The following is a 21324-nucleotide window of genomic DNA, read 5'->3' as shown; positions in this document are numbered from 1 at the left end:
ACAAGCTGGACAGAAAAAAAGCAACAAAAAAGCAAAAAGCACTTAGCTATACAGAGCAGCAGGTCACAGGAACAATCAGGAGAAGCTCAGATCCAACACTGAAACATTGACAAGGAGCAAGGATAGCAGCATCAGGCGGAGTTAAGTAATGAAGCAGTTAACGAGCTCACCAGAACACCTGAGGGAGGAAGCTCAGAAGCTGCAGTACCACTTGTGACCACAGGAGTGAATTCAGCCACAGAATTCACAACACAGACCCCTGTTCTCAGAATCTCTTGGGGGCAGTGATTGGATCCTTTTTTAGTGAATAAACTTATAAAGAGCCAGGTTGATTTTCCTATTTTTTTACAATATCATACATGAACCATCCTCTTGATCTAAAATCTTTCTGTTGTTTTACTGGCTGGATGGATCCCTAGATATGACCCCTGACGAGTTCATTCATGATGTTGGGGAAAGATAAGGGTCGGGCAATTGGAATTTCAACACCGAACAAAAATGACAAGCTGATGCTAGAGCTGTCATGATGCAGATTTCTTCATGCTCCCCTTTGAAAACACATGAATGTATGGATGAGCCAAATTCTTGTGATTGGGGGAGTCTGGAGAGACAGCTGATGGGTGAATGATTGTTCAGTAACAGCTATCTAATGTGTGGGGCCTTTAGTTAAAGCCAAAGAGTCTGAAGGAAACTACTTGATAAAACTGTATAACTCCAACCACACCACTGATTAGCAGCTTCCTGCCTATGCACAGTGTAGACAGATAGCTGCCAATTGGTGGTGTGGGTATGGTTATACACAGCTCATGAATATGGAAGACTTCATAAAACTGATTTTATTAGAACTACAGCAAGCAGCACAGCAAGTGACATATCACTGGAATCAGTGTCTCTATCTCTACGGATTAGGTGGCAATAACCTGCTGACAGATTCCCCTTGAAAGGTAAAATGAAGTTCACATCACTAAGCAGTGCTGCATCCATAATTACAATCTATAGGAGCCTCCTGGAATAAACCAGCAACCTAAAATGTAAGATTCTCCAATGTTTGAAAAAAAATAGTAAACATTTTATGTGTAATTACCTATTTGATTTCTCGGCCTCCAAACTGTACAGCAGATCTAAAATGACAATTTCTAAAGTCCAGAAGAACTTTTATTTATGTCATGCAAACCCAATTACACATTTGCTGGTTCTATCTATTAGGCCACAATACTATGCAGTAAAAGGATTACTGATCTCACAACGCAGCCCAATGACTCACGGAGAGACCCGCAGCTCGCCTGGTCCCAACATCATCACAAAAATATCGATTTTAAAATAAGAAATCCAATGTTATTAAATATTATTAGGGAAGTTGACCAAAAATCTTTTCAAGGAAAACGGTGACAAAATCAAGTGATCAGTAACCTAATCATTTCTCCAGGTGAGAGAAGATATTAAAGCAATAATCCGGGCTTTTATCAATATTAGATCGGTGGGGGGTCCATATCTCTGTATCCCCAGCGGCACAAGGAAAAATTCAATATGTTGCTGGCATTTTTTTCTGTTTGTATTTAGGTTTCGCTATTACTGTGCTTCATCTAACAAACTATATTTCACCATTTGGGCAGAAATGCTGCTTTATCCTTAAGTGGTGCTTCTGATAGATGCATGACATGGCACCTGGGAGAACAGATCTGCTTACTGGTGGCTACTGTCACATGTCCTGGTGCAACACAGACGTTTTGTGACACCTTTGGGTGAAATATATGTGCCGCCATGAGTGGCAACATTTTGGACTATTAGAGCAGTTGAGTGTAAACTTCAAAAGTACAAAACAACCTCCTGGAGGCGAAGGGGGCTCAATGAATCCCTTTAACCCAGTTTAGAAGTCTAACACAAATAACTATGATAGTTGGTGACCAAGTTGGAGAGTTTGCATTGGAGCCGTAAGCTTCAAGTAACGCCTCTAATGACCTCCTTGCTGATATGAGCCGGTACCTGTGCTAAAAGCGCCTAACGCATTGTCTAAGATCATTCCATTGGCAGCAAAAGAAACAATCTGTATTTGGGACAATCAGGTCAAGAGAATCAGTTCTCCGAGTCAGGAGTCCAGGACTGGTGGAGAGAGACTTTTTTTTGCATGCTGAATGTGAGTCCAGGCAACTGGAGGAAAGAGTATCCCCACATTATAGAGAGTGAGGACCTTAAACGAGTTGCCCACTACAAGGAGAACCCCTTCTCCAGCTCTATGTTTGCCCTGAGTCAAAAAAACAACACTGGATCTCCCAGGGCTTGCGTGACATTGTTACATCACGTGATCTCTGCGGCCAATCAGCCGCCACTTCACTCTCCTCTCTTTTTGACAGATCATATACATTCGGAAAATGTGACAGCTGCTCCTCTCTCGCTTCACTTGGAAGTATGTGCTAAGTTCGAAGACGGGGAGAGCCAAGCGGCCACTGATTAACAGCAGAGATTGCAAGATGTTAGAATGCCATGCAAGCCCCGGGAGAGCCAGTGCCAACACCGGTGATACGGTGCCACACCAGAGGTGAGCATAAGAGTTATTATTTTACTTGGGGCAAACAGAGAGATGGAGAAGGGGTTGTCCGAGTAGTGGATAACCCCTTTATGACCACAAATACGCCTTTCTGATGACCTGATATATAAGAGAATAATATCCCCTGATGGGTGAAAATGCAGAAGCTGTTATTGGTAACACTATAGCGGACACCCTGCAGCATTTGCCACAATCAGTGTTGACATCGACCATGGCTGTTTAACCACTTACATGCTGCTGTCAATAGTGATAGCAGCATCTAAATGATTAACAGAGTGTGAAGATTCCCTCTTTAACCCTATTAGTACCCCGAGATCAAAATTGTGTGGTCCTGAATGTTATTATGGCAATCCAAGGTTAAGTAATGGCTTTAGAGTCTGACAGCTATAGCGGCCTGTTCATGAGTTAGCAGCATGTCAGTGGTAAAAATATAATTCTTTATTCTGGTCATTCCACATTGTGATAATTCCTGAAAAGCATCAAACAGGTTAATAAACTACTTGACAGCAGTCTTGAATATGCTGAGGGATGCCGTTTTTTTTTTTTTTAAATAGTATCACTTTTGGCCATTTTCCAATATAAGGCTACGGACACACTATCAGTATTCGGTCAGTATTTCACATCAGTATTTGTTAGCCAAAACCAGGAGTGGGTCAAAAATACAGACTTGGTGACATGTTCCTATTATAGCTTTCCCCTCTGTTTGTTCCACTCCTGGTTTTGGCTTACAAATACTGATGTAAAATACTGACCCCATACTGCTAGTTTGACGGCAGCCTAAAAGTCACCCAAAGTCAAAATATAAAAGTAAAATAAAAAAATTGCTGCTAATTTGTAACTTTCTAACATCCTAACAAAATAAAAGGACATTTGACAAATGGTGCTGATGTAAGGTAGAGATATGGTAAATGTTATTTATTAACTATATTGTTTGGAATTACTATCTGGATTAAAGGTATACTCATTCCAAATTTGAAAATTGCAAATTTTTAGAAATTGTTGTCAAATTTTTGTTATTTAAATAAAAGCAAAACATTGCGACGTAAATTTACCACTAAAGTACAATGTTTCACGAAAAAAAAAAAAAAAACTAAATCATTGGGATATGTTGAAACATTCCAGAGTTATTGCCACAAAAAGAGACACATAGGTTGTTGCTTGGTTAGTAGAGGGTTAAAAACCTTAAAGGGGATGTCACCACTAAACAAATGATGATTATATTATACAGTCTTAAAATGTAAGTATCATGCCGCAAGTACAGTTATACTAATGAACCTCTTAGAAGTGTAACCGCTACCACTATGTTGGAGTGCTTCTTCAGACAACAGCATAGTATATAAAAATTAATGAACGGTCTCAGAAAAATATTTAGAATTGAGAGTCCTTAGTGGTTGATACCCTTCTATGGCTAACTGAAAAGATGGCAACAAATTGCAAGATTTCGAGACTACGCAGGCCTCTTCATCAGGCACAGACTAATAGAAATTCTGAAGAATCACATATTTATGCACAACACATCACAGAAATAATGCCATAGATAAGACAGGCGACATGAAGCAGAACTACAATTATGTGAGTGATAAACAGTTGTGTCCATAAATATTGGAACAGTTCATAGATAAGGAGTGTGAATGTTTTATTGTCCTCTGATTGGGGTCTGGTTCTATGTTATGATGCCCCCACACGGTCTGACGAGCAAATTTCTTAATTGATGTAAAAAGACATAAATCCATGCGACACATTCATTCCTGTACTGAGAGTGTCATCATCAGCTTATATTCCCAGACTCTTCTGCCGCTCTGAGATTTGAAGTTACCTTTTAATACATGAGACAATGAACTGTCTCAGCAAATTCTTTCAAGACGGAGAAAACCCCTCAGTCTGACTCCTACACTAGCTTATAAGTCCCTATTGCTGGACACTATGTCCCCTCAGACTATTATGTGTTCCCTCTAATCTGCCAAGTTCTACAGTTGCACCTCCTGGGTGCGTCACAAAGTCGGAACATGCGAAAACTAGGGTGTGCAAAGTGGAAAATCTGTCATCAAAATTAATACAAAGCAAGCAAAGTAAGCTATGTAAAGTTTACGTGAACATTTCATCTGATTCATTCAGTACTTCATACAAGATTCTGCTTCCCCAGCTTTGTGGGTTATGCCATCTGTGTGGAAATATAAAAACAGTTACAATATATTTGCAATTAATATTCACCCCACAAATGTATATATTTCCATATTTAATTCAAATGGTTAATTTATTTCAAAGAAAATTACTAAATAAAAAAAATTAACAAGTCTCTTGATATTTCATGTTAATGCTTCAATCAAAATTTGCAATGCGGAGGATCTTATTCCTTCCTCATTGCAGGTGATATCAAGTATAACAGAGATGGAAAATGCTGATCCAAACTTGATGGAGTAGTCAGGTGCTTTATTAGACTTTAATGGTCCTTTTCTATAAGGATGAAAAGCAGCTTTGTGGAGCAATAGAGCCAGCGTAGTCATTAATTACAGAGAAAACCTAGAGATGTCAGTGTGAATGGGGTCCTGTTTTATTTTCCATGTGGTAGCACTGCTCACCAGTCAGTTTACCCTACAGATGATCACCGAGCGCCCCCACCAATGGGAAACCCTTCTGAAAAAAAGTGATTTCTAATTGCCTTTTTGATATCTGTTGCATCCTGAAACAAGATAAAGAAATCCTAATTATAGGGAGAATAAAATGTTTATACTGTAAATGAATGAAGCGCCAACTCAGAGACACTAATAAGATTATATGATAAGAAGCTGAAACTGCCATCGATTGCCTTACATAACTACTTCTGTAGCAGCAATTCAGATCAGTCACTAAAGTATACATGAAAGAGTGACTGTGGTTTTGATTTCATTTAAAAAAAAAATCAATAATATAAGTGAAGAGAAGAAACTTTGTAATGTGTCTTATTACAGTACTATGCTTCTTTCTCCACTTATCAAAATCATCTTCTGCACTGAAGAGACACTCTGAATTCACTGCTGGCGGATGGTAAAAATGCTGAAGGGAGGCAGAGTCAAAGACACGCACACAAAAAAAAGGAGTCTGCTGTTTTTTTTTATTGGGAAGTGTTTTATCTCACCGTAGAGCTGGATTCACAGTTACATTGCTCAGTACTGCTGTTTAATGTCCTTCATGCTTCTATGCGCTACATATAGACAACAGAGCAAGCATTTGTCATGTCTGTGTGTGCTGTAACAGACCATTCAGTGCGAATATTCTGCTACTGCTCTCAGCAGCACAGGTCCTGTTTTCCCAGGATGATATGCTGCCAAGAACGATGAGCTTCTGGGCAAACTAAAAGATCATTTCACCCATCGAACTAATGTTTCATCATTCGTTGGTGTTCCTAAGAATGCTAATTATGCAGTGTAAATTCAACTTAATACCTACAAGTTAGAAAACAAAGTTATAATAGTCTACAGGGAAGCAGTCGTGGGTTGTGGATGACCAGGGAGTGTTGGAGATTGGATGAAAGTGATCTTCAGTGATAAATCAACAGTCGGCATTAGATCAGCAAATTAAATGCCTGGTTTTATACTACTGAAACATAAAGACTAGGAAATATTTCCCGAAACACCGTGTCTGCGAATTGAGATACTGATTTGGCTTTTATCCTAAGTCATATTGCACGACTCGTTAAAGGGTTGATTGTGACGTGTAGGATCGCTACTTCCAACAGGTGGCGCTATAGAGTTTAAGTCCTCTTTTTCTCAGAAGAGGCAATTTGCATATTATATTTCCCAGAGGAGCATTGCATGGCGAATAAGCCTCCTTACCTGGACAAGCCAGAGATGGTATGTCACTCTCCACAAGGAGAAACGTTACCCCTTAGACCCCAGTCCAGAGCCTCTCACCTAGCCAAATCAGTTCTCGTGCTTCGCACTGACGAGGGCCAACAGCCCGAAACACCGTGTCTGCGAATTGAGATATTGATTTGGCTTTTATCCCAAGTCCTATTGCACGACTCGTTAAAGAGTTGATTGTGACTTGTAGGATCGCTACTTCCAACAGGTGGCTCTATAGAGTTCAAGTCCACTTTTTCTCAGAAGAGGCAATTTGCATATTATATTTCCCAGAGGAGAAACGATACCCTTTAAACACTAGGAAAACTATGAAATGTTCCCACTCATTTATGGCACTGTGTTGCAAGTTAAATAAAGGACTGGGAAGAATGAACATTATGGACACTTTTCTTATTTCATCAAAATAACAGATCACGCATGTTAAAGCTTTTCTTGAAGAGACACATTTAAACTTAATGACACATCAGCAAACAGTCTGGATCTTAATTTTACATAATATTTTTGGAAAAAGTAAAAATAGTCCATGTCTATCAACCATTAGAACCAGTCTGACTTAAAATATTATTTATCATTATTGAAATCCATGCCTCAAAGAATGGAGGTCACCACAAAGCCCATCTGTGGGCAAAGCCGAAAAGCATTACTGCTCATGCACCAGCGCACTATGTTCCGGAAGTATTTCTCTGTGCTCCGGGACATAGTGTGCCAGAGCATGCGCAATAATGCTTTTCGGCTTTGCCTGCAGATGGGCAAAGCATACTGCGCGTGCGCGAGACAAGATTGCATTGCGAACGCGCGAACTATGGAGGACACCTACTCCAATTCCAGAAAATATTGCGGACAGTGGGGAAGGATGGGGTGGAGGAAAAAAGAAGAAACACCACCCATCGGACCGAAAACAGGGCATTTACCTAGTCCGCCAAATTCAGGTGACAGAGTCCCTTTAAGTGGTGTGATACATACATATCCCCTTGGTGCGTAGACACTGTTTGTTTTTAGAATTGTGCAACAAAAAGTTGCTTCTAGGGTATCTTCAAATAAATTTTGGTTTTGAGCAGAGGATCTCTGTATGCTCCTCAAAATTATCTCGCTTTCAATACTAAATTATTTTTTTCTAGACCAGACAACCTTTTCAACTTCTCCAAACTCCAAGAAATGTGTTTTTTTTTTGCTTAAGATTGATATCAATTAATCTTAATATTAAGTTCCTAACATTTTATTTTCTGAAGGATGCCAAGTGAAGAAAATTTTTAATCTTTTAATGGACATGAATAACTTCTCTAGTCAAAACCTGGGAATGAAGAACAGCACGTTGCTTCATATGCCACAGTTTCTTCTTCTATTGATTGGATCCATAGCACACAGCGCTGTCTTTTTCATCCAATGAGTCTACCTTGCAGAAATCAATGGAAAAGAGCACATAAGCAATGACCGAACCTGCTGAAACAATGAGCCGCGAATTTGAACATTAATCTAAGGGACAAGAAGCACTTCAATTTCAAATAACCTGATTATTTAAAACTATGTGAGGAAGCCTATTATAAAGTGCACACTATTAAAGTAATACGCTGCAATATCTGAAATAATAAAAAATACTATAATGACATCCTAAATTACTTTAGGCAGTGGTGAAATTGAATTTTTCTGAATAACAATATTAATTTGACTCTGAATTGCCCAAAACCATGGCACTGTGAATGAGTACACAGAAACAGAAAATCACAATGCTGTAAAAAGACACAGACGGGGCCATGACTGGATTGTAGATGATTCTCCATTGCTTCATGCATGGTCTCCTCCACGATTCGAAACCATGATGCCCAGTTTTTTGAGTCCAGCTGGCATTTATCTCATTTTATTCCGTACAGTGAAATATCAGTTGTTTTCCAAACACAATCTGTTAGCAATTCTGACCCAACCTATAATATTATATGAAGCTTTTGCTTACATTGTTGTACGGGTCCTTCAAGTTCAACCTTTCTCAATTAATGATACGATACATTCTTTATCGCTAGGTTACTTTTAACCCTAAAAACTATTTCCTTATAGATAAGCATCCAACTCTTTAAATGCCGATTTTTGTAGCTGCCATTACTACTTGTTGTGTAAAGTTTATCATTGTGTAGAGTGACACGCCTGGCATGCCAGGGTAAAGAGACTTATAGGCCATGCAAAGTTCCTTTGGGAAATTATATATGCAACTAGATGGTGGCCTGATTCTAACGCATCGGGTATTCTAGAATATGTATGTATGTATGTTGCGCTGTGAGTGGGGGTTAAATTCCGCACCAATATCGCTGATTGGTCGCGCCCGGCTGGCCGATCAGCGAAGTGTGGTTCAAATCTGGTGCCAATTAGAAGCCGGACTGCTCCTGTCGCTGAATGGTCGCGGCCGGCCGGGCACGACCAATGACCGAAGCAGTGTTTAAATACCACGTCAATATCGCTGATTGATTGCGGTCTGCCGTGCGTGACTAATCAGCGAAGCATGGTTTAAATCCCGCGTCAAGTCGTGGCTGGACTGCGTCTGTTGCTAATTGGTCGCAGGATGTCAGGGGTTCAGGGCACTGGATGTCAAGGGTTCGGGGTGCAGGATATAGTACAGCCATGTAGTATATAACACAGCCACGTAGTATATAGCACAGCCACGTAGTATGTAGTATATAGCACAGCCACGTAGTATATAGCACAGCCACGTAGTATATAGCAGCCACGCAGTATATAGCACAGCCCGTAGTATATAGCACAGCCACGTAGTATATAGCACAGCCAAGTAGTATATAGCACAGCCACATAGTATATAGCAGTCACATAGTATATAGCAGCCACGTAGTATATAGCAGAGCCACATAGTATATAGCAGCCACATAGTATATAGCAGCCATGTAGTATATAGCGCAGCCACGTAGTATATAGCACAGACACATAGTATATAGCACAGCCACGTAGTATATAACACAGCCCACATACTATATAAACACAGACAGCGACGTAGTATATAGCAGAGCCACGTAGTATATAGCACAGCCACGTAGTATATAACAGCAACATAGTATATAGTAGCCATGTAGTATATAACACAGCCCATGCAGTAAATAACACAGCCCACGCAGTATATAACATATAACACTGCCCACGTAGTATATATCAGTCACGCAGTATATAACATAGCCCACGTAGTATACAGCAGTGTGGGCACCATATCTCTGTTAAAAAAAAGAATTAAAATAAAAAATAGTTATATACTCACCCTCCGGCATCCACCGATGCGTGCGAGCGGCGAGGCTGCCGCCAGCTTCCGTTCCCAGTGATGCATTGCGAAATTACCCAGATGACTTAGCGGTCTCACAAGACCGCTAAGTCATCTGGGTAATTTCGCAATGCATCTCTGGGAACAGAAGCTGGCGTCAGCTTCGCCGCTCGCACCATCGGTGGACGGCGGAAGGTGAGAATAGCACCATTTTTTATTTTTTTAAAATTATTTTTAACATTATATCTTTTTACTATTGATGCTGCATAAAACGCTATGTGGGCAGCGGGTGCTGACTGGGGGTGTGTATGGAGGGGGCCCTGACTGCAGGGGAGTAGGGAGAGGCCATTTCGCGGCCGGACTGTGCACGTCGCTAATTGATCGCGGCCGGCTGGCCGAAACCAATCAGCGACTTCGGATTTCCATGACAGACAGATAAACAGAGACAAACAAACGGAAGTGCCCCTTAGACGGTCATGTATATAGATTTCCCTCTTCAGAGAAGAAGAGGACTTGAACTCTAGTGCCACTTATTGGATGTAGCAATCCCAAAATTCATTATCGACCCTTTAATGAGTCTTGTGTCATCCACAATGCCGGGCAAAAGCTTCCTCCTGTGCACAGATATTGCTGCTTGTGCCTGAACACTATGCTTTACGTGCACACTATGCTTTGCCCTACTGCGGGCAGAGCTAAAAACATAAGTGTGCATGTGCCCGCAGGAGGGCAAAGCATAGTGCGCAGGCACAAGCTGTGATTTCTGTGCGCAGGAACAAGTTTCGCCTGGCAAAGTGGGTGACGTGAGTCGTCATGCACGTCTGCAGCGCCCCAGGGTCCTGGTCGTTACAGTAATGTCATTCTTCCACCAGGGGGAGTGATATCACATCTGAAGGCAATAAAGGAGATCTCTTTACCAGGTATCACAAACCAGACAACACTTCACAATCCAGGCTGCCAGGGGGAGCCATGTTTCTATTTATTAGGACACTCCTCACAATTAGGTAAAACTGGCAGTTTGGACAGGAAGTTAGGCAGAAGTGAGCTGGGCTTCACCCAGTGAGCTGCTATCTGTGCTCCTCTCAGGTAGTGGGTCCCTGACAGGGGTGGGATCCTGTCAGAGGTCTAGACAGAAGGACTCGGAGCTGCGCCTGCTTACTAATGCAGCAGCATCCAAGGAAAGAGACATTGAAGGGAATTGCTTTGCTGAGAGTGAGAAACGAAGTCATAGCAAAAGGAGAGGAAACCAGAAGGAGTTCTGCCCTGTAAAAGGCTGCCTCCTTCTGAGGCGCAGAAGCCGGTAGCTGGAACACCGGGGGAGTCATCGTCGCCAAGCCTGGCTCCAGAGACCAGCAGGACAGCTAGTTCCATATTAGTCGCCCGACCTTACGCCCAGGGGGCACGGTGGCAACTTGTGGGGGCTGGGGCATGATAGTGTCCCTGTAAAAAGCCTCAGGCCATCAGTCATACGGGTTTGTACTATCCTTACCATCAGGGGGACAGAGAGAAAGAGACTTAACATCTACAACAGTTGTGAGGACCTTACAGAGAAGCTCAGCAGGGAGGGACTACAACACTCAGGTGCTAGAGGAAGGCTATTGATTTCCACCTTGATAAGGGGACTCTGGATTTGCCTTCAGACCGGCCGGACTTTGCCTGCCCTGTGATCCGGTGCTCTGGACTGAGGACGCTGAAGTCTTCAGTAAAGGTAAAGAGACTGCAACCTTGTATCCTCGTTCTTCACTGCACCTTTCACCATCCACCATCTACACACCGGGAAGCCCTGGGGACATACTTCACCTGTGGGAAGGTATACCATCTAGCTGCCATCACATCACCCCAGCGGACCCCTAAGCAGCGTCGGTCACCCTGTCCAAATACCACAGGTGGCGTCACGAACATTTAAAGACCTTTCCCCTCTTATCAACGGACGCCCCTAGGGCCACGGATCGGGTCAGCCACTGTGAGATCCCCCCTAGAGAACTGAAGGGCCCGGCTCCGAGTACCCCACTTCCCTACTGGGGGCGATCCACATCGCTTAAAGAAGGAGGATGGCAAGCAGTAGCCGGAGGCATGGATGAAGTGGATTGAAATCACGTTGATGACCAAACCAAATTTCCATACAGTGCGGGAGAACTTAAAAAGGTTTTTGGGAGGTATAGAGGGGGAGTCAGGGGGTTATATAAGCATTTATACACTGCAGCTCAGGAGCAAAATAAGGTCATAGTTTTAGTTTAAATATGACAAAACTGGTGACAGGTTCCCTTTAAAATTGGGTAAGTACTACCTCAGATGAATAACACGTGACAAATTACCAGATAAAACCATGTCATAATTTATCAAAAATTAGATAAAAATGCTGAAATTTCTAAAAAATTAAGTATACCTCATGAATCAAGAGCTGGCACAACCATGTTTAGCAGCAATAACTTGAAGCAATCATCTTTGGCATGACTTTATCAGCCTCACATCATTCTGGAGGAATTTTGGCACACTCTTCTTTACAATATTGCTTAAGGTCATTGAGGTTTTTGGAAATGAATCTATTATGCACACCTCTCTTATTGTGCCACCACAGCCATTATATTTGACACCCCACTTATTGTCCCACCACAGCCATTATATTTGACACCCCACTTATTGTCCCGCCACAGCCATTATATTTGACACCCCACTTATTGTCCCGCCACAGCCAATATATTTGACACCCCACTTATTGTCTCGCCACAGCCATTATATTTGACACCCCACTTATTGTCCCGCCACAGCCATTATATTTGACACCCCACTTATTGTCTCGCCACAGCCATTATATTTGACACTCCACTTATTGTCCCACCACAGCCAATATATTTGACACCCCACTTATTGTCCCGCCACAGCCATTATATTTGACACCCCACTTATTGTCCCACCACAGCCATTATATTTGGTTGAGATTTTGACTGGGCCATTGCAACTCCTTGATTCTTTTCTGTTGCAGCCATTGTGATGAAGATTTTCTGGTGTATTCCATTTTGCCTGGAAACGGCCTTCTAGCCCTTCCCAGTTTGATGGACAGCAAAGGCTAATTCTTTAAGTTCATTGCTGATGTTCTTCTTGCATGAAATTGTAACACACACCTGAATGCTCCAGATCAGCACACTGCCAAAACTTGATATTATTGTGGTGTTCACACGAGCCGGTGAACAATTAATTGAGGGAATTTGATTGGCAGCACCTGGCTGCTACTTACTTTGTTAAAAGGAATCTGTCAGCAGAATTTCACACCTCAAAATTTTTATATCCGCATGTAGCTCTTTCAAAGTCAAGTCCAGCAATACCTTTACTTGGCCAGTCCATTTTTCAGCTACTGAGATATCAGCATTTGAATTGATATTCAAATGACTATGCCAAGTCTGAACCCTCTGTCACTCCAGCTCTATTATCTGCCTGGTTCCACCTCATTCTGCTTGACTGATGGCTGTTTTGCCTGCAGTCACACAGTATAATGGCTTTCAGCTAAGTAGGAGGCAGCGGCACTTGGCAAGGACTAGTGCTGGAGTGACAGATGCTTCAGATTCACAGCCTTATTTGCATATCAATTCAAACACTGATTTCTGAGTAATGGAGGAACAGTCTGGTCATGGGCTTGTCTTTGAAAGAGCTACATGTGCATATGAATAGTCTATGGTGTGAAATCTTGCTGACAGATTCCCTTTAATTCTTATGGAAGCAATACCTGATTTTTCACATTATGCTTCTGCATTTTGGCATAGTTTCTGTAAAATAAAAAAGGACATTGCATAATTTGTCATGACAAAGGATATATGCAATTTTTCGTTAGGTAACCTTCCTTAACCTCCCACATATCCAATTACATAACCAGACTGCACACATAAATTAGATTAAATTGACCACATCATCCATTTATTATCCCCTTTAACCCCACAGGTGGCTTGTACACTAATGACCAGACCAATTTTTACAATTCTTACAACTGTCACTTTATGAGGTAATAACTCTGGAACGTTTCAACAGATCCTGGTAATTCTGAGAGAGTTTTTTTTCGTGACATATTGTGCTTCATGTAGAAAAGCCGCGGAAACACCATCACGTGTTTCTCAACGCAAGCAATAAATAGCCAGGTCTTTCACCGGGAAGGAACAACCACGGGAAGGGCAGCATCCAAAAAGGAAAACCACCTATGCCAAAACATGGTACCCATCCACAGACAGCTGTTTCTGGGTATTTGCCCCTCATCAGTGTGGAGTAGGAAACTGGCTATTAGGAGCAGTGCCTAGTAAAAGGACTATAAGCATATTTCCCATAAGAGATGGGAGCAGTGTTCTAGATCACTGCGTTGAGAAACACGTGATGGTGTCTCCGCGGTGTTGGATGGTTTGATCTCCCCGAGGTCATTCATCCTTATGTTTATAGGGGTCTATATGGAAGAAGAAACCCAAAAGTGACACCATTCTAAAAACTGTACCCCTCAAGGTGCTCAAAACCAAGTCCAACAAATGTATTAACCCTTTAGGTGCTTCACAGGAATTTTTCAGATCCAATTCTTTTTTATTTTCACAAGGGTAACAGGAAAAAATGGACCAAAAAATTTGTTGGGTAATTTCTCCTGTGAATACCGATACCTAATATGAGGGAGAAAACCACTGTTTGGGCGCACAGCAGAGCTTGGAAGGGAAGAAGCACCATTTGACTTTTTAACGCAAAATTTGCTGGAACCATTGACGGATGCCATGTCGTGTTTGGAGAGCCTGTGACGTGCCTAAACAGTGAAAATCCCCCACATGTCACACCATTTTGGAAACTAGACACCTCAGGGAACTGATCTAGATGTGTGTGGTGAGCACATTGAACCCTCAGGTGCTTCACAGAAGTTTATAATGTTGAGCCGTAAAAATAAAAAAATACAATTTTTCCCACAAATATGGTGTTAGCTAAAAAGATTGCATTTTCATAAGTGTAATAGGAAAAACTGCACAATTCAATTTGTTGTGCAATTTCTCCTGAGTACGCTGATGCCCAATATGAGGGAGAAAACTACTGTTTCGGCGCATGGCAGGGCTTGGAAAGGTAGGACCGTCATTTGACTTTTTGAATGTAAAATTTCCTGGAATCAATAGCGGACGTCATGTCCCATTTGGAGAGCCCCTCATGTGCCTAAACAGTGGAAATTCCCCACAAGTGACCCAATTTTAGAAACTAGACCCCTCAAGGAGTGCCTTTAGATGCGTGGTGAGCATCTTGGACCCCCAAGTGCTAAACAGAAATTTATAACGTTGAGCCGTAAAAATTAAAAAAAAAACTAATTTTCACCACAAATGTTTTTAGCACAAAATATTGAATTTTTATAAACGGTAACAGGAGAAATTGCACCATACAATTTGTTGTACAATTTCTCCTGAGTACGCCGATACCCCATATATGGGTGAATACTACTTTTGAGGCACAGTGCAAAGCTCAGAAGGGAAAAAGCACCATATTGGAATTCAGATTTTGCAGTAATGGTTTGAGGGTGCCATGTCACATTTGCAGAACCCCAGAGGTGCCAGAACAACAGAAAACGCCTATATGCGAACTCATTTTACAAACTACTCTCCCCAATGAATTCATCTAGTGGTGCAGTGATCATATTGACACCACATGTGCCTCACAGAGTCATGGTGAAGAAAGAGTAAATTACATTTTTACCACTAAAATGTTGTTTTAGCCCCAAGTTTTTAATTTTTCTAAGGGCTTTTTTTTTTTTAGAACAAACTGAGGTCCATTTTTTCCTGAATGCGCTAATACATGTAATCAGGAAATATTTTTTAGGTACAGTGCAAAGCTCAGAGGAGTAGGGGAGCATAGCCCCTTTGGATATTATGCACTGGCACTTTACTTTTGCAATATTGTTGGTTATACTAAAAATCTCCCCCTACTCTATTACCTGTGCCCATACCCTGTTTCTGTGATGCAATACATTTTCTCATGGGTGCACCTGTACCGTATATTCAAATAGCTCTGTTTGTGATATTTAGACATTGTCATTTGACTGTATTTTATGGTAATTTTCTAACGTAAATAAAATATTCCCTTTTTTCTAGTACCTTTTCTGTGACCTATATGCTTCAATTTATGTATACTACCCAGTCCTATCTATACCTGGCACTTTATCTTATTCCTATACCTATGTCCTACTTTACTATCCTTATACTGCCCTATGCTTAATACAATAATATATTACAACTTTATAAAAGTACATTTTGAGTCATCCACAACAATTGTATTTAAATATTATATTTAAATATTCATAGCACAACAAAAAGCACACCCGTTTTGTTTGGAAGGGAAGAGGCAACATTGCGCCACTCTCGATAATCAAAGGAGCCGCTGCGGACACCAGCAAGTAGAAGGGGTCACTCAATACTCACCGGGCCGCAGTGTTGAGCATTTGTTGGCTGCTTTGCCTTCAGTGCAGTCCAACTTGTCACATCTCAATTTCATTTCTTTAACTTTTACATTTTTTTTATATTAAGTCAATGATGTTACAATATGGCTTGTTCTTCATGGGCTGAGGTGTATTTGGCCCCATTTGGGGATATATACCAGTTATTTAATAACTTTTGTTAACTGATTCTGGGCAAGATCAAAGAATAAACTTTTTTTTTCACTTTTTTTGCTTTACTGTGCAAGTTAAAACAGCAAGTTGACATTACTTTCCGGGTTCTTAGGAATGTGGCAATACCAAGTAAGCATATTTTTTTTCTATGTTTTAGTAGTACTTTTGTGCAATAAAAACATGATTTATAGAAAACAATTTTTTTTTTGGTTAGCTACATTCCAAGAGCCATAAGTTTTTTTTATTTTTCTATCAATACTTTAGTATTAGTTCTTGTAGCAATTTCTGTCATTTTTTAGTGCATTTTTGTTACAGTTTATCATGTAGTAAAAATAAAATTTTACTTTATTCTATGAGTCATTGCGATTGCGCCAACAGCAATTATGTATCTTTATAGTGAACTATTAAAATAAAAAAAATTTGGGGGGAGAAATTGATGAACATTTCATTACACACTTTTCTCTCACTAGAGAACTTAAATCAAAAATCATTTAATTTTTGTTTTTTATGATGCTTGGAAATACATGTTATTTTTATTATTATTAGACATATACAGTATTTCAAAGCCATGGAACATATTTATTAATATAATTCTCTGAGACTATTTGTTATAGTGATTCATGATGGTTTAGGTGCAAATTATATTAAAATCTCGTGCATTTAGCATGATAAATATGAACCAATTATTGTCTGTCAGTGTAAGGCTAGGGTCACACTACAGTATTTTCTCTCATCTGAGAGAATCGGGCAGATTATCCTAATTACACTCTGATTAGAGTTTAATCAGAGCATGATCAGAGTGTCATCCGATTTTCTTGGATGAGAAGATGGAAAAAAAAATTCTCTATCTTCTCCATTCTGTTAATTCCTGAAAATGTGTCATCCGAGTGCAGTTTGATTTTTTTCATGGACTCATTGACTTGCATGGCCAAGTGAGATCCAAATATTGAATGCAATTTGTGCATGCTGCAATTTTTTTCCTTGGACAGACTGTCTGAGGAAAAAAAAAATGGGCATGGGCACGTCCCCATAGACTATGTCTGAGTGTGATTCAATGTTTTGTTAGATTGCACTCAGATTGAAAATATGGTCGGCTGGACGAGCCTTTAAACTGATAGGCCATGTAGCTTGCCCAACAGTTTGCCTAAGGCCGGAGTCACACTACCTGTCACGACTCAGATCACACCAGGACCAGATGCTTCTTCCCTGTCCCTAAGGCTGTGTGCATACGTTGCTGATTTTTCGCGTTTTTTTCTCTATAAAAACGCTATAAAACCGCAAAAAAACAGCATACATTATGCATCCCATCATTTAAAATGAATTCTGCAATTTTTGTGCAAATGATGCGTTTTTTTCGTGGAAAAAAATGCATCGCGGTAAAAAACGCAGCATGTTCATTAATTTTGCAGATTTTTTGCGGATTTCCCCCTATATAATGCATTGGGAAATGTCCGGAAAAATCCGCAAAAAAAAGCACCAAAAACGCGGTAAAAACGTGCAAAAAAACGCATGCAGATTTCTTGCAGAAAATTTCAGGTTTTTCTCAGGAAATTTCTGCAAGAAATCCTGAACATGTGCACATAGCCTTACACTAGGCGTGCCCTAGCTCACTCTGTTCCTCAGATTACTTCTGATTATGAAGATGCCGGGGCCACTTACCTTGCCTTAGCTCCTGAATCTGCCCTTAGTCTGTACTCTTTTCCCACCCAGGGGAGAGGGGAGTAGTAGTGTACCACAATACACCAACAAGACTAACAAGGTATACGAACAGGGATAATGAAAAATACCAAACGTCCAAATATACTCACACATATAACAGAAATGCAGCGGGGAGTGGAGGATGGGGTTAAACCAAAGACAGAAAAAAGGGAATTATCACATTCACAAAACCAAGCAACAGTCACAGATAAATCCACCAAACGCCTTCTCCAATAATAACCAACAACAGTCTTCAGCCATGCAGCATAAGCTACTCTGACAATGAGCGCTAGCCAGGACTTGAGGATCGAGGAGCTCTCAACTGAACAGATTAACCCCTGCAGTGCTAAAAGAAATTGACACAGTTTAATATGAAGGTGAAGTGCTTCTAGTCAGTGCATGAGTAGGAAAAATCAGATGCTGTAGTCTTCTGGCTCCTCTCTGTGATGGTAAACTTATGACACTACTGTTTAACATGGCTGAGTGCTATGCGATAAAACATCGCAAAGCACTCTGCCCATTGTTATTCTATGAGGCAGCTTAGATCTGTGAATATTTTCACATGCTGGCTCGGCATGACAGAACAATCCCAGAATGCTGCGATTGGCAGCAGGACTCGGCTCATTCACACTCATATAAGCTTCTGGTCGCGAGTGAAACATTGCACTGCAATCGGATATCACCTAAGTGCATCGCGATATACGGCTCTGGCAAAAATTAAGAGTCCACTGCACAGAATTATAAAAATCAGCTTCTTTACATGTCTGACAGCCATTCCATTCCAGTGTCAGTTGAATTCCAACCAGAGTACACATTCTACTTAATGTGCTTATGATTAGGTGATCACCTGAACCAAATCTTATTTAACAAAGGAAAGTATAGAAAATCCTGCTGTGGTGTTCACAATCCTCTTGCAATAGGACAAGCTGGATGGAAAAACAAGTGCTAGTAATATCCCAAAAGTAATAGAAATGAAAAAATAACTTTTAACCATGCCAAGTTGAAAAGTCTTGAGTGAGGAAAAGAAGGGCTCAAATCTGGCTTTACTAGCAGAGGGACACAGTGAGCGTCATGTTGCCTTCATCCTTAAAATTTCTAAGATGACAGTCCATTACAACAAGGTCAAGCAGCAGATATTGGGGACAACAAAGTTACAGACCGGCAGAGGGCAAAAACGACTCTCCACTGACAAGGATGACAGTCATCTTATTCGACTGTCAACTGGCCCCTGACTGACAGTTGGTCTTAATGCTGAGCTGCGATCAGTCAGTGTGGGGGAAACAGTTACAGCTCACTATACACAGAGCAGTGACTGAACCAGCGCCGGCACTGCCCCCTTGACTGAAACAGGGACGCTACCACCCCAAAAATGAAAACCGAAGAGAAAAAAATAGGAGTAGACGTCCGTAATTTAAATATAAAATTAATTTCCAATTTTTATTACATGAAATAGGTATAAAAACACATCACATAACAATACAAGTACTACAAAATGAAAATGAGGGAAAAACTAGAACAACACTTAAAAAGCAACATACATCCGGGAAGACGCCCCTAGGAATGTCCGTATGAATAAGTAAAGTGCCACTAGTGCATATCATACAAATGGGCAGGCAAAAGGGTTACTGAGAGGGAGTAAGCATGCTGTACCAAATACTAATACTCGAAACCGGGGTTACCGTTCACGTGACATACTAGACGCTCACCATCCCTATCAGAGTCTTACCCATTTTCCGGACCACCAGGAGAGACCACCGGAGCCCCAACGCGCGTTTCGCGTCGGCTTCGTCAGGGGGCAATCAAACCCCAAAAATGGCCTATAAACTAAGGCCACCGGCATCAGGCGCTTATCTACAGCATTCTGTAATGTTGTAGATAAGCCCAGATGTATCCTGAAAGGTAAGAAAAACAAGTTATATTATACTTACCCAGGGGCGGTCCCGCTGTGATCCGGTCCAATGGGCGTCACGGTCCAGCGCCTCCCATCTTCATATGATGTCGTCCTCTTCTTGTCTTCTTGCTGCGGCTCCTGCGCAGGCGTGCTTTGTCTGCCCTGTTGAGGACAGAGCAAAGTACTGCAGTGCGCAGGCGCCGGGGTCTTTCTGACATTTCCCGATGCCTGCGCACTGCAGTACTTTGCTCTGCCCTCAACACAGCAGACAAAGTACGCCTGCGCAGGAGCTGCGGCAAGAAGACAAGAAGAGGACGTCATCGTATGAAGATGGGAGGCGAATGACCGCGATGCCCATTGGACTGGTCCGCAGCTGGACCGCCCCTGGGTGAGTATAATATAACCTGTTTTTCTTATCTTTCAGGATACATCGGGGGCTTATCTACAACATTACAGATTGCTGTAGATAAGCCCCTGATGCCGGTGGCCTTAGTTTATAGGTCATTTTTGGGATGACAGATTCCCTTTAAAGTATCAGAGCAGGTTCACAACTCTATTAACTTGCAAATTAATAGCATTTTTTCAGGAGACAGGTTCCCTTTAAATGAATATGGAATAAACACTACATTGGGGCTAAATCACCAAAAGCAACAACTATATACATTAAAGTTTCTATTAATTATATTAAAATGCTTACTCAAAAAACAGGCCAGTAATAAAGGACTAGTGATCCTTTGTAGCTGGGCAATCCTATAGGTGTAAATGTGTCCTATTGTACATAAAACTGTAATGTATGTGAGGTCACCAGTACCATGCTAATCATCTATAAATAATAAATTACAGCTATAAACCACATCCATCACAAGTGTCTGTGTGCAATGTATATAGCAATGCCAGTAGGTAATTAATATAGTACTATCGGTTGCTACTTAGCGGTGGTAAGTGTAATAAAAATAGCAACTAATTCTCCCTTCCAATGTATAATGCATAGAGCTATATTGGTCAAGCTGTCACTATGGTACCAGTAGTTGCTATTAAGAACCAGTACAAGTATCACAATGATTATATATATATATATATATATGTATATATATATATATATATATATATATATATATATAGCATCCCTGATACTTAGTAGCTCACAGCATTCTTCCATGTCGCAAATACATTGACAATGTATATTTTATGAGAACCTTGCAGGGTAAATATCCTGACCTCATGGCGCTGGTTGGGTGAATTGCACAGTGTAATCTAGGCATACTGGAGATTTGTTTAAAGAGATGTGTTACCTTGATTGCAGAGACCAGGTATGAACAAAACCAAGAACAGTTGCAAGACATTTGTAACTTGCTGAAAAGTTGATGCAGACAACACCAAGAAAACTGGAATGAACTTGGAAATAATTATGTTATAGCACGGAAGTCGGGAAAAACAGAGAGGATAATGGACACCTGGTTGGAGCTGAGCAAAGAAAAGTAGCAGCAGATTCATGACTAACTT

General features: G+C 41.0%; 1 protein-coding gene and 1 long non-coding RNA gene across 2 annotated transcripts in view; one reads left to right on the top strand and one right to left on the bottom strand.

Annotated features, from left to right (window-relative positions):
• The window catches only part of LOC138665808 (uncharacterized), a 46944-nt gene that overhangs the window by 8584 nt on the left and 17036 nt on the right, over nt 1–21324 (top strand). The window contains exon 2 of the long non-coding RNA XR_011318527.1: nt 2352–2536. This is a non-coding gene — a long non-coding RNA (uncharacterized lncRNA). The remainder of the gene's footprint in view (nt 1–2351; nt 2537–21324) is intronic.
• The window catches only part of PLPP4 (phospholipid phosphatase 4), a 150843-nt gene that overhangs the window by 119868 nt on the left and 9651 nt on the right, over nt 1–21324 (bottom strand). The gene's annotated exons all lie outside the window — the stretch shown is intronic.

Source organism: Ranitomeya imitator, chromosome 2 (assembly GCF_032444005.1).
Source record: "Ranitomeya imitator isolate aRanImi1 chromosome 2, aRanImi1.pri, whole genome shotgun sequence".
In the NCBI taxonomy this organism is placed as follows: domain Eukaryota; kingdom Metazoa; phylum Chordata; class Amphibia; order Anura; family Dendrobatidae; genus Ranitomeya; species Ranitomeya imitator.
This window is presented reverse-complemented; position numbering and strand designations above follow the sequence as displayed.